The sequence below is a fragment of the Lonchura striata genome, chromosome 2 (assembly GCF_046129695.1).
Source record: "Lonchura striata isolate bLonStr1 chromosome 2, bLonStr1.mat, whole genome shotgun sequence".
NCBI classification, from domain to species: Eukaryota; Metazoa; Chordata; class Aves; order Passeriformes; family Estrildidae; genus Lonchura; species Lonchura striata.
Window position 1 is genome coordinate 18,386,661 of NC_134604.1, and position 13,524 is coordinate 18,400,184.

The window sequence follows — 13,524 nt, forward strand, 5'->3', positions numbered from 1 at the left end:
ATACAACACAAACAATGCTTCAGGGTTTAGGGCTTTTTGGTTTTTTTCCAATTAGCCTGTAGAAAATGGATAAAGATGAAAAGAAAAAACCACCAGTGCTACCACATGGCTCTGCTGGGTGGTACAACAAGATGAGAGGCAATGGGAAGAAACTGGAATAAAGTAAGTTCCACCTGAATGAGAGGAAGAACTTTGCTGTGAGGTGACCATGCACTGGAACAGGATGCCCAGAGGGGGTGTGGAGTCTCCTTCCCTGGGGATAGTCAAAACCCACAATCCCAAGGATGGTGGACACAGTCCTGGGTTACCTGCTCTTGGGGATCCTGCTTGAGCAGTGAGATTGGACTAGATGACCTCTGTGTCCCTTCCAAGCCCAGCCATTCTGGGATTCTGGAATTCACATGCAGTTGAAGCACTGCACAGTGGGCAGATCCAAAGGCTCCTGAGAATATTTTTCTTCCTGAGGTTTACCAGCATGCCCAGGGCTCACAGCAAACCCTCGGGATATCGTTCCTGCCAATCTGACAAACCCAAGTTATCACTTCCACATGTTAAAAAGGAATACTTCTGTACTAAACTATCTGCAAAGTTCTGCCCAATTGCCTTACAACTTTATTGATTATAATTGGCTCTTGCTCCTTCAGCCCAAGAATGTCACACAAAATTCTAATTATACAATCCAGCATGAGACAGCCAGAGATACAGACCCTCTAACAAGCTTAGGCAAAAATCAAAGGGCTAAATCAAAAACTGGCTCACACCAAGTCTATTCTTTGTGCAGTCAACCAAGACTAATTAATGCTTTTAATGGCAGTTTACCCCTTTTGGCACCATAAATCAGAGCAGGCAGCTTTTCTGAATTAACAAAAGAATCTGTGAAAGGTGTAGCTCATTAAGCACACTCCCAAATTCAAATGCACTTAATCAGAACCAGGTACATTAAGCAGGACTGTACTCCAGGAGCAGAGTAATCTGCAGCCTGTACACAGGGAACATTCATTCATCAACACAAACAAGGCTGGCACGCTGGGAAGAGGGGCTGAATTATACATCTGAGAGAAAGGCCCCTGCTTCCAGCATGGCTTTTGTCAGGGCAGGAATGTGGAGAACACTGCGGGAAGGCGCTGTGGAAAGGTGGGAGGGACAGGGAGGATGTTTCCCATAAGCTCACCTCAGCCACAGAGCCCTTGAACAGAGCATGCTGCTGCTGCTGAGCTGTTGGAGCCGATCCAGACAAGGCACCAAGGTGATCAGAGGGGTGCAGCAGCTCTGCTGGGAGATTTGGGATTGCTCAGCCTGGAAAAGAAAAGCTTTGGGGTGACCTAATTGTGACCTTCCAGGACCTGAAGGGAACCTACAAGAAAGATGAAGACAGACTCTTTACAAGGGCCTGGAGTGACAGGAAAATGGGGAGTGAAGCCTTCTCTTGAACTGACAGAGAGGTTTAGAATGAGTCTTAGGAAGAAATTCTTCCCTGTGAGGGTGGGCAGGCCCTGGCACAGGCTGCCCTGAGAAGCTGTGGCTGCCCATCCCTGGGAGTATTCCAAGCCAAGTTGGAGCAACCTGGGATAGTGGAAGGTGTCCCTGCCCATGGCAGGGGGTGGCACTGAATGGGCTTTAAGGTCCATTCCAACCCAAAACATTTGGGGATTCTGTGACGTACCTAAATACGCTGTAATAGATCACACAGGGCAACTTCCTCCTTGTATAAGGTGATGAATTTATAAAGATTAATGACCCAGTATTTCATCCTAGGCAACACTCTTTCAAATACTTTTATGAGTCAGATCCACTCCTCTAAAAAATCCCCTTTTAAAATGTTTTTGCCACAGTTTCTTCCCAATATCCCACCTAACCCTGCAGTCTGGCAGTGGGAAGCCATTCCCTGTGTCCTGTCCCTCCATGCCTTGTCCCCAGTCCCTCTCCAGTTCATGGAGCCCCTTCAGGCCCTGCAAGGGCTCTGAGCTCTCTCTGGAGCCTTCTCCTCTCCAGGTGAGCACCCCCAGCTCTCCCAGCCTGGCTCCAGCCCTAGAGCAGCTCTGGGGCCTCCTCTGGACTCTCTCCAGAAGCTCCACGTCCTCCTGATGTTGGGGGCCCCAGAGCTGGATGCAGCACAAAACTTGGCTTGACAGAATTCTTTTTCCGTATCACATGTTCTCTGAAAGGAATTTTGTTCCCCAAAACAGAGCTGGCAATGCAGGAAAACTTCAGATCTGTGAACAAAGGATTCGCTCCTGAGCTAAAGAAATTCACAAAATGATGTTCCCAACAGCATTGAAGTGTCCAAGAGCTGCTGGCAAAATGCTCCACTTCACCTCTGGATTCAGTGCATATCCAGCCCAGTGAAGAGCCCACCAAACCGGTAGAAATGCTCAGGAGACTTAAAGTCCAGGAATTTTCCACGAGTTCAGAAACATTGAGAAGCAGAAGTATAAAGTCCAGGCCCAGTTCCAAATTCCACTCACACACACTGGATAAAAACCAGCCTAACATAAAAGCACATTTAAAAATATTTACATCAAACCAAACCATTACAGAGATAAGAGAGGCATTTATAGAAACACATGGATTTTACACACATACACACCCCCCATGTTTAACTATTTAATTGCTGGAATTTCAATTAGGATGTGGGAAAAGTGGGGTATTTCCCAAACAAGAAACAACCTAAGTAAGCTAAGACACGGAGAACTCACACATTCAAGTTTAACTCAATTTCCTCCATCTTTTGATTTCTGAATGAACACTGACAGTTCAACTGAAGATCAAGTCACCCAAAAGAAAATATTTGCTGGAGATCCCCAGCAAGGCAATCACAGCCTGGAGAGCAAACTTGATCTGCTTGATCAGTCAAGTCTCCACAGGCTCCATCAATTCCACTCTTGAGCTTCAAATTTCTTCTGGAGCTGGATTGGACCAGAAGCCTTTGGAGCAGGAGCCTTCTTGTGCAAAGCCAACACTTCACATATTCCCTCTTGAAACACAATCTTGTTCTCTGGATCTCCCACCCATCAGTTCCAGTCTTTCTTTATGCCCCTTCTCCCCCCTCAGCACCCACCAAACCCACCCTTGGCTTTGCCTCTCCTCTTCCACAGTCCTGGACTTCTGCTTCGCAGATCCCAAAAAAGCTGCACAGCCCAAATGGGGGAAAACATAAAGAAAAAAGGGATAGGAGAAGCTTCAAAGCCTCTTTTTTTTTTTTTTTTTTTTTTAATTTATCCTTTTTTCTAGTATGAAGAGAGGAAAAAGGGGGATCAGAAGATGGACAGAGGATTGCTGTTGTTGCCTCAAAGCTGGCAGAAGCAAGAAAAAGCTTTTCTGAAATCCCTGGTATTTTCTGTCTCATCCCACCTAAGCTGGGGTGGTGGGAGAGGAAGAAATATTGGATTTTATCTGTACCCAAAGAGGAGGCATTGATTTAGGGCAGTTTTTCCCAAAGCAGGGCTGGAGTGCTAAATTATTGTGAGGATAAGGGTCAGAGTGTGACCAAAAGTTTGATCCCAACACAGTGTGGCAGACCCAAGAGCAGCTGACATTTAAAGTTCATGTCATTAAGCGAGCAGCAGAACATATAAAATGGAAAAAAAATATAGAGTCAAGCCTGTTTTTTCCATATTCCTGCACAAGAACAGCTGGATGAGGTCAGACAGACACTTCAGCCACCCCTGCATTTTCTCTGCTCAACAGGGAAGTGTGATTCCCTAAGGAAAAACTGAAGGGCAGGCACACAGGGACATTTCCCAGCACACTTTCCAGAGGGATTTCCTGAGGGAGCACGTTCCTGTTTCACAGCTCCTGTAGATCATGTTCTCCCACTGTTATAACATATTAAATTATCTTTTATATATATATACATACACACACACACACACACACACACACACACACACATACACACACACATATATATATGTACATGCTCAAAGGGCTTCACCTGCTCAGGTCTCATCATGCTGGGCTCTATAAACCAAAATAAGGAGTTAAGATAGAAACTGCTCCAACCAAATTACTCTGCAAAGTTTCTGTCTGAAAACATTGTTTCCAGCTTTCTTCTCCCAAGAAATAGACACTATTAGAAAACAATTTGCCTGTCTCCAGGCAAATGACAGAATTTTATATCAGGAATGGTGTCTGTATCAACTGGCGAATTTTGACCCAGCTAATGAACACAGGTCTCCTTTTTAATATAAAACAAAAATGTATGATTTACTAGGAAGATATTACGAATAATGAACACTAAAAAAATAATCCCTCTCACAATTCTTTATAGGAGCAGCACATAAATACTGTGTGTTTTACTCAGGCTGCTGAAGACCCGATGTTTATAAACTTTCTAAATCAACACAATAAAACACACCAGGCACACAGTGTTGCTTGGAGCTTCAGCTTATGCATTTCTCGACTCAGAAATAACTTCTCATTTGAAAATGTAAAGTGCTTCTGTAGCATAGTGAAAGAAGAATCCAAACCGTATCAAACAGCAACAGCTGCAATCTCCACGGCATCCAAGGCTTTCCTGTCTGGAAGGAGCAGGGGAAGGGTTTTGGGAGGAGCAACTAAAACTGAAGGGCACAAAGAGAGGATGAACTGGTACCTCTTGGAGACGAGCTTCCTTGGGATGGAGATAATCCGGAGAGGAGTGTGCCTGGGCAGGGAGTCTTCACAGCATTCCAGAGCTCTGCAGCAGAAAGGACAGAGAGAGAAAAACACCTGTGAGGCTCTGTGGAAAACCTGCTGGAAGAAAACATGGCTCTTCCCAGCTCAGAGTGGTCTTCACCTCCACTGGAGCAGAAGGAGAGATGGGACATGTAAGAAATGCAGGCAAAAAAAGGAGGAGCTCTGGAGCCACAGGATACAAGGAGAGGGAAGGGATACCAGAGCTGGCAATACAACCAAGCTTCCCACAGGGAGAAAAATAAAGTCCAAGCTTTCATTTAAATACTTGTTTACCAGCTATTTGTCAGGATTTGGGACTAAACAGGTTTTAGCCTGAGTTTTACATGTTACTCCTACATCCTCCCTTCCCAGCTGACACAAAAGCTCCAAAAACTGAAAATGAAATCCCTCAAAATGAAGTGCAGCACCCTAAAAAAGCTCTCAAGGCACTCCACATGCTTTATACATTATAGGGAGGAACAGAAACCCTACTGTTCCCATTAGCAGGACCAGCTCCTCGGAACAGTTGTTTATTTTAATCAACCCAGTACCAAAAGGTTTACATTAAATATTTTTTTATGGTTTCTAACCACTGATCCTTGTTAGTTTGCATTCACTCAAAAAACACTCTGAGGGAGAAAGCAGGAGGCAGAAAACATTGAATCCAGTAAAACAACTGAGGTTTTTTTAGGGAGTGCTGGTACAGCCCACCTTTCCCAGTAGAATTATACCGCCACACCATTCCAGCCAGCTAATGAAACAGCATGAATTTGTAAATGAAGAGAAAACAGTAAAATCTTAATTTTTACTGAATCTTTCTTCTTCCTGCCTCCTGCAGGAAACCACCACCTGCCATGAGAGATGGCATCCTTGGAGAGAAGTCAAAACCCACCCTGCTGATGCTCCAATGTCCCAGTAATCCCAACCCTGGTGCTAGCAGGAACATGAGCACACTGAAGAAAACGGGTCAGGAACCTCTCTACCTGTTGCCTCCATGGGTGCTTGACTTCTGTATTTCTACATTATAAGAAGCATATTCATTCCTTGGAATTTAATTCTGGTTTCAGGCTTTTTGACTTGTTTTTATGGCCCTTCAATTCAGAGATGGAACCCTAAAATATCTTCAGGAGAAAGAGGAAAGTGTAAGTGAATTTCAGAAGAGACAAGGACTTGACAAATCTCATCCCATCAGGCTCTGCAGTGGCAAATTAGTCTTTCTCAGAGCACATTCTGTACTCAAAGTAGCCTCGGTACTTCAGGAGGTACCAAATATAACACAGCCCCATTTTAACTTCCTTCCAGGAATACACACACTCATTTATTAAGAAGACGTGGGCTGCAGCTTCACTTCCAACAGCTTCAGTAACATTTTGTAAAATTAAACAAATTACTCCTTTTGTGGCAAGAAAGAAGCTGAAAATAAGTGTTCAGGCAAATGGGGGAGAAAACCATTTCCCTCATGTCTTCCTCCCCCATTAGATTTCAGGAAAGCAAGCTTTGCCTGCTGTACCAGGCTCAGCATCAACCACGGGATCACCAACCACTCCTTCTGCTGCTTCCACACCTCAATCCCCACACCTTCACCATTATTATTTCATTTCAGAGCTGCTTTGATACCTCAGTTTGCTCCAAGTCCCCATTTTGGGGTATTTTCACATCCTCATGTTTGTATAAACCAAGGAAGTCCATAGCTCTTGCTGACAAGCACTAAAGGTGAGTGTCCAATGGTGCTGAACATCCAGAGGGTTTCCAGGATTTGGCAGGAGGACAGCACTTCCACAGCCTTTAATGCTGAGGGATTCTCCAAACATTCCCCCTTTTGTTCAGTTCTGGCTGCTACAGAGAGGGAGAATAACAGTCCCCACCTCTCATTAACCTTGGTGCTATATGTTTCTTTAGCCGCAACAGCATCAATACCTGCTCCCATTGTGCTGCCACACAGGAGATTAACCCTGTTTTGGATTTTTTTGGTCCCTTTTCTGTCTTTTCCTGACCAGAAGTCAAAATGATTCAGTTCAGAGAGAGTGGATGCTGCTGCTGCAGAGAGAAGCTGTGAAAAGCTGCAGAGAAGGAGGCTGTCCAGCTGCCAGCACACATCCCTGCCCTCTGCCACCACTCAAAAACTGGCAGGGAACAGTCAGGATCGACCAAATTTGGATGTATTTGCAGAAAAACCATCAGTCCCAATCAATGTCTTTGAGTGGAAGTGCAAAGGCATTCATTAAAGAACAAGAAAAAACCAAATGAATTTGTGAGAAGGTATGCCTTTGGAAAATCTAGGGAAATAGCACAAGGCTGAGAAGTCCTGTGGGCACAACCTTGCTCATCAAGAGTGTGATCTGGGATTTAGTCAGGGAAAACTTCAAGAACACAGAAAAAACCAGCCCTGCCCTCTGTGGTGCAACCTGTGCCAGGGCCTTACCACCCTCACAGCCAATAATTCCTTCTCCATATCCCATCTAACCCTGCCCTCTGCAGTGGGACACCACTCCCTGTGTCCTGTCACTGAAGCTTCCATAAAAAGTCCCTCTCCATCCTTCTTAGCAAGTTAAGCAAAGATACCAAAGCAGGTTCCTGCAGCCCAGAATTCTTCCTTCCCTTCCCACTTTTTCCTTGCTATGAAAGAGATTAAATCCCTTAATATTTCCTAAGATTACTGCAGCTACTAAGTAGGGAAGCTCATTCCCTAATATCTTCATCAATTCCACATGCTATTTCAAGCAGCAAAACAAGATTTTTAATTCTATCCTCCTTCCTATGCCTCTCATTTAGTTTTCTTCTTTTGTTTTAGTAGCTACACTTCAATGATGATCTTACTACAATTATTCTTCTATATTTCTATTTTAATCCCTTCCTTTCCTTCTTTCCACAAAACTGGACTCCAGTGATAGGAGCTGGGTAGATGGATTATAAAATATATTGAGTTAATTAAGTGATTAAAACACCTGCTGTTAATTGGTGATTAAAACACCTGCTTTGGTAAATTGCAGAGGGTTCTGATAAAATAGTGGTAGCAAAAAAATACACTCCACAACTGCTTATCAAAAGAAGATAAAAACATTCAGCAAAAGTCTGACATTCTGCAGGGTCAAATCATATTACACAACATTTTGGGTTTAGCCCTCTGAATAACCAAACCCCACATAATGGAAAGGGAAAAGTTCCCCAAAAGTCAGTGTTCACTTTCTTTACTGCCTGTTTTCAACAATTTTCCTAAACTTCTTCTAGAATTGACTCTGGAATAATTATTTTCACTTGTGCAAGTTATATATTATAAGGCCCCTCAGGGTTTCTAAGTCACAAACTACTTTGTAATGAAAAGAAAACAATTTCATTATCTAAGATTATTGTTAATTGAAGGAAATATTGACTCTACGGCTCACAACAGTCAACCTGCATTAAGTGCAACATAAAAAATTATATGCAACTGTTGTCTTAGAAATAAAAATAAACCTTTCAGTGAAAGCAGCATCAGTGTGGCCTTTTCCTCTATTAAAAAAAAAAAAAATCAAAGCAAAACACTCCAACACAAGCCTTCCCTGCATTACAAAAGAGGGATTAATGGGGATCTATATGGACATTGGGAAAAGCCCTGGCAGGTTCATTGTGAAGATTAATTCAGACACCTTTATTCAACACAGGGAATGGAATTAAAGAAACAGAATTTAAAGGCAATAGGGTGCAGTGTTAAGCCATGAGCAAGCAGACACCACAGAGAGGTGGAGCCTAATGCACTTAGGACCTAAATTCTGGAAGAATAGGGCAAAATGTTAGTGAATACATACAGATTATCCAGAATGGATCCAAGTTCCATTCTGCTCAGAGCACATTAAAAAAAAAAATCCACCTGGAGCAACTGGAAGTAAAAACATCTGTGCAAATACCTAGCAGGAAATAAAGGCATGGAAAGAAATAATTTTGGAAGGCAGAGAACATTGCAGGAAACCACAGGGTCATTCCTGGCTGGAAGCACCTTCCTGTCTTTCCTCTCCTTAAAAACTGGCAGTTGCCTTTGTGCCATCAGGACTGGCCCAGAGCTGTACTGAGACCTGGATTAGGGAAGGGATCCAGGTCAAAAATAACCTGGGTTTGCTGTTCCCTGATCTGGCTCACTGCTGGCCCTGGGAGAGCTGGACCAGCAGAGCCCAGGGAGCCCAGCACCGGGAACAGAACAGAAGGAAGGAAGCTCCCAGGGACAGCTTCACCCTGGAGTTAGGAAATACAGGAACAGCCAGAACTGGCACGGAGCAAGAGGGGCAGCACCAGCAGGAATTCATCCCTGGATTCCCCAAACACTGATGATGCTCAGGAGGGAAAGGCTCCCAGAGCTGCCTCCAGCTCCTGAGCTTCCTCCTGCCAAAGACACATCTCCAGCACTCAGCTAGTGGAAGAATTGGAATTGTTGGGAGTCACCAGCAATGGCTTTGGCCAGTCAGGAGGAAAAGGAGCTTTTAAGGAAGAGGGTGAAAAGGGCCATGTGCTTCAGCAGCACCTTGCACACATCCACCACGGGAAAACATCCCTCCAGGAAAACTCCATGGAACAATACACAATGACTCAACATCTCCAGATGTGCAATGAGCTTCTCAAATTAGCTTCTTGAAACTCCAGAGTATTAAATATTCCAAGATCCTCCTTCATTTTTTACATGCAGGATCAAAGTAACAACTCAAGAGGCAAGAAAAGTGTGGAAAGCATTAAACTGGAAAAGTTGGCATCATCCTTTCTCCAGGAACATCCTGTTGGCTTGGCCCCCAAGAAAGACAAGTGATACACATCAGGATTCTAAATGCCACCCCTGACCACACCTCTCTTTGACATCCTGTCCACTGTATCCTTAGAATAACTTTCCCACCTGGAGGATGCCAGCAGAAGGCCAGAAGGGCAGAGCTTAGGAAAAGCAGCAAATCCCATCCGCATTTTTACTTACTCACAGTCACTGATTAAAAAAAAAAAAAAAAAAAAAAAAAAAAAAAAAAAAAAAAAAAGAGGAGTCTAATCCCCTGGAAAACTGGAGGGGTTGCTTTTGGAGCCAAAGAGCAGGAAAAGGACAACTGCTACTGAAATATCAGCACAGGGCTCCCTGCTCCTGCCAAGCTCTGGATTTCAGGTGCTGAGCTGGAGTTGATGCAGCAGCAGGATGGGTGGATTCAAGATATTTCAGTCAGACACTCTAATCTGAACTCCTACCAGCAGATAAAAGAGACTTAAACAGAGTGAGAGCTGGTTTGCTTTTATATTTAGCTCTATTTAAAAGAGACTAATTTATCTAAGGCCAGTCTTTCAAACATGCCAGTTTGCCAAGAAATATCGCACTGCACCACATCTGCAAAGTTTGTAATCCAGAAAAATACATGCTGAAGATAAATGCCCTCATTCTTGATTTTCACTTCATTGTGTTTAGAAAAGCAAAAGGCAGTAAATTCTAGTCTGGTTTAATAATCTACTTCAATTTACACAGGCTGTCTTTAGGAAAGGGTTTTTCTTCAATCTCCAAACTCCGAATAACTGGAATATCAGAATCATTCAGCTCAATGCACTGCTGCGTAGCAGTTTGGGGAGACAGATCCTACTGCTAATAGAGCACAGAAATTAAGCACTGAGAGCCCCTTCCAGTACCTAAAGGGGCTCCCTCAATCCTTCTCCTCTCCAAGTGAGCACCCCCAGCTCTCCCAGCCTGGCTCCAGTCCTCAGAGCATCCCCATGGATTCCTCTGGGCTCTCTCCAGCAGCTCCAGGTGCTGTTGCTGTGTCCCCAGGGCTGGGGCAGTTCTGCAGGTGGGGTCTCACCTGAGCTCAGGGGCAGAATCCTCTCTCTCTACCTGAATTCCAGGTTAAGAACAGCCTTTTTCCACTGCAGCCACACAAGGCAGAGTTGTAATATTTTCTCCACCGTCCTCAATGGAAACATGACAACAAAATCAATTTGCAGATTGTTGTATTGACAGAGACACTTCCTGCTGGAGTTATTTCCATCTGAAAAACCAACTGAGCCACACAGATGAAAACATTGTTTAAACCGTGATTCTGCAAGGAAACCTTTCAGCTCTAGAAAATTCACCCATTCCAGACCTCATGTACGTCTTGGGAAAAGGAGTCCTGGTCAAAAAAGGGCTTCACAAAACTGACTGGTCTTTTTTTATTTATCCATAAAGTTTCTCAAAGCAACAATTGACTATTTATCAGGTATTTTGCCTTCCATTATACCCAAGGCACAACATTCTGCCATACCTGAGCAGCATCCCTGTGCTGAACCACACTTCATTAAGGAATTAATTGAGCAATTCAGACAGATTAGGTAGCAATAAAAATTATTTTAAGGTGAGTAACTGCCTTTCCATAGAGGTGTTCCCAAAGTTCCCCACAATCTTTCAAGGCCTTTAATTACTTTCAATAACAAACTCACTTAAGAGCTTAAAAGCAATTAAAAATGAGTTAAGTCAACATTTCTTTCACTGGGGTTTATTAAGCACTTGTTTGAAGCAGTCCCAATCTCTCCTTCCTTTAGAAGTCATTGGCAATTTCTGCCACAGTAGACTTGATTTTTGTTCACTTAATTCCCTGTGCCACACAGGGCCAGGTATTACAGTGCTGGTGGAAAACTCACCAAAATGTAGAGTAATATTCCCTAGTTTTTAAAGAGATCATGGGGGGAGCCCCCCCCAACACTCAAGTACTTCACCTTCCTCAACACTGCACATGGATTATAAAAATTCCTGATAATATTAGAGCAAAATAACAAGCTTTCCTCCAGCTTTTGCAAAAGACTTTAATCATTTCCTGTTCCAATCCCAGCATGGACCTTGCCTAAGGCACATTAATCCTTACCCCACACATTTATTTCTGCAGTCAGGTCAGGTCACCAAGCAGGCCAGAAATGGTCCCTTATTAATTCTTTAGTCACTGTAGAGTGTGGATTTCCTCATTTCCGGCACTGCCATTTCCCAGGTTTCTGGTGTGTCTTGGTGCTCCTGAACTTTCCCACTGGCTCCTACAAATCCACCTTCTCATGCCAAACACTTTCCTGTGCTAACATCTCCTCAATGTTGTCCTCCTCCACCCTACCCCAGACCTACATATTCCACATGCTCCTCTATTTTATTTCCCAGTGCTATTTGAAAGCTACTTTTACTTGCAGAAAAAAACCCAGACTTAGCTCCAAAGAATTCCTAAAAGTGTATCTTTTTCCATTCTCCTTCATACAACAGGCAGTGTTTCAACTCTCAAATTATTCAACAAAGGGAAATGGCCTCCCACTGCCATAGAGCAAGATCAGATGGGATATTGGGAACAAATTCTTGCCTGGGAGAGGGGGTAAGGCCCTGGCACAGGTTTTCCAGAGAAGCTGTGGCTGCCCCTGGATCCCTGGAAGTGTCCAAGGCCAGGCTGGATGGGGCTTGGAGCAACCTGGGATAGTGGGAGGTGCCCCTGCCATGGCAGGGGACTGGAACTGGATGGGCTTTAAGGACCCTTCCAACCCAAGCCATTCCACAATTCCATGAACTTCTCATTGTTTTACTTTCTTCCATGCAAAATGCAGCTTCCCTAAGAAAGGGCCATGTCAGATTTAGTGCAGAATGCACATCAAAATTAAGTAACATATGACATATCCTATTTTGCTTCTCCACTGGCTACAGTGAGAAATATTCCATAGCAAAGGGTAGCACCTGAGCTTTTCTTCAAGTGCCCTTGCTGTATGCTCCCTCTGAGAGCCATGGAATCCTTCAGGATGGGAAAGACAGCCAAGATCATGAAGTCCAACCTTGAAAAGCTGGAAAAGCCACAATCAAGCTCCAGAGAAGCACCAATTCCTCTTCAAACAGCCCTGAAAATGTGCTGGGGGGACCACAAGAGAGAAGGTAGCAGTGCCCCTCTTGCAGAGATGAGAAATAAACCATATTAGACAGACCACAGTCCATTCTCATTAAGATATTTAGGAGTTCAACTCCCACTGAACCAACAAAGTTAAATTCCTAAATTCCTCTGCAGATCCCAGAACCAGAGAAGCACAGTTCTTTGAGCTGGCTCGTTCACATTTAATGTTTGTTGTGTGTTCTGAAGACATCAAAATGTACCAAAACCTTCAAACATGCCACAGTCACCAAACCTTTGCTTCTACAATTCCTTTGCTACCTTTGTTTCCACAGGAATTCCAGTCCAGGCTGTTCTGGTAGGGGTGACAGGTTCAGCCATTTTATGCTTTCAGCAGTCAGAACACAGCTCCATTTTATTTCATGCACTGCAATCAGAGTTTTGCCCTTAGTTTGGCAGCTTTTTATACCATGCAATAACTATTAACTCCCTTTGGCATAATTTATATGAATCATTGATTTAATGCAGATAGCAAAGAAAAAGAAAAGACCTATTAAGTCATCTAAATGACCCAAGCAGCACCACTGGATTGTTCTCAGCAGCACATTTGCTGCTCTTGTTTGAAATGTGCTTGCACAGCACAAGCACAAAAACTGTCTGCAGAGCAGACATGTTTCACTAGCAGATGCTCTAAGTCAACATAGCTTGGAAATATTCAGTTTATAACTAAATGTTGTACTGCACTTTCACTCCTCCAAACAGGATTTAATGTTTCTTGAGGGGGTTAGAAGGGGATATTTGTATTTCAGGAGAAAATACTTCCCTGACAATTTCCAAGTGGGATCTAAAGCTTGCATGTCCAAAGTAGGACCTGGAATATCCTGGGACCATCTCTCACTGCAAGAGGATGCCCAAGTCTAGGCATATAAATAAGACAGATATGGAATGTATTTTCAGGATGGGTTTTGGTGGGTTTTTTGGTGTTGTGTTTTGTTTGTTTTTTACTCTCTAGAAGAAGATAAGGTGGGACTTCCCTGATGGAATTCCAAGAGCCAAA

The 13,524-nt window shown here is 43.6% G+C and overlaps 1 protein-coding gene across 3 annotated transcripts in view; it reads right to left on the bottom strand.

Annotated features, from left to right (window-relative positions):
• The window catches only part of FAM168A (family with sequence similarity 168 member A), a 128,958-nt gene that overhangs the window by 85,123 nt on the left and 30,311 nt on the right, over positions 1-13,524 (bottom strand). Inside the window, exon 2 of one of the 3 annotated variants that reach the window (XR_013339444.1) lies at positions 4,595-4,678. The exons of 1 other annotated variant lie outside the window; for it this stretch is intronic. The gene's annotated coding sequence lies outside the window, so the exon portion shown is untranslated. Of the gene's footprint in view, positions 1-4,594; positions 4,683-13,524 lie in introns of those variants that run through there. One more of the 3 variants, XM_021550134.3, reaches the window with a different exon arrangement.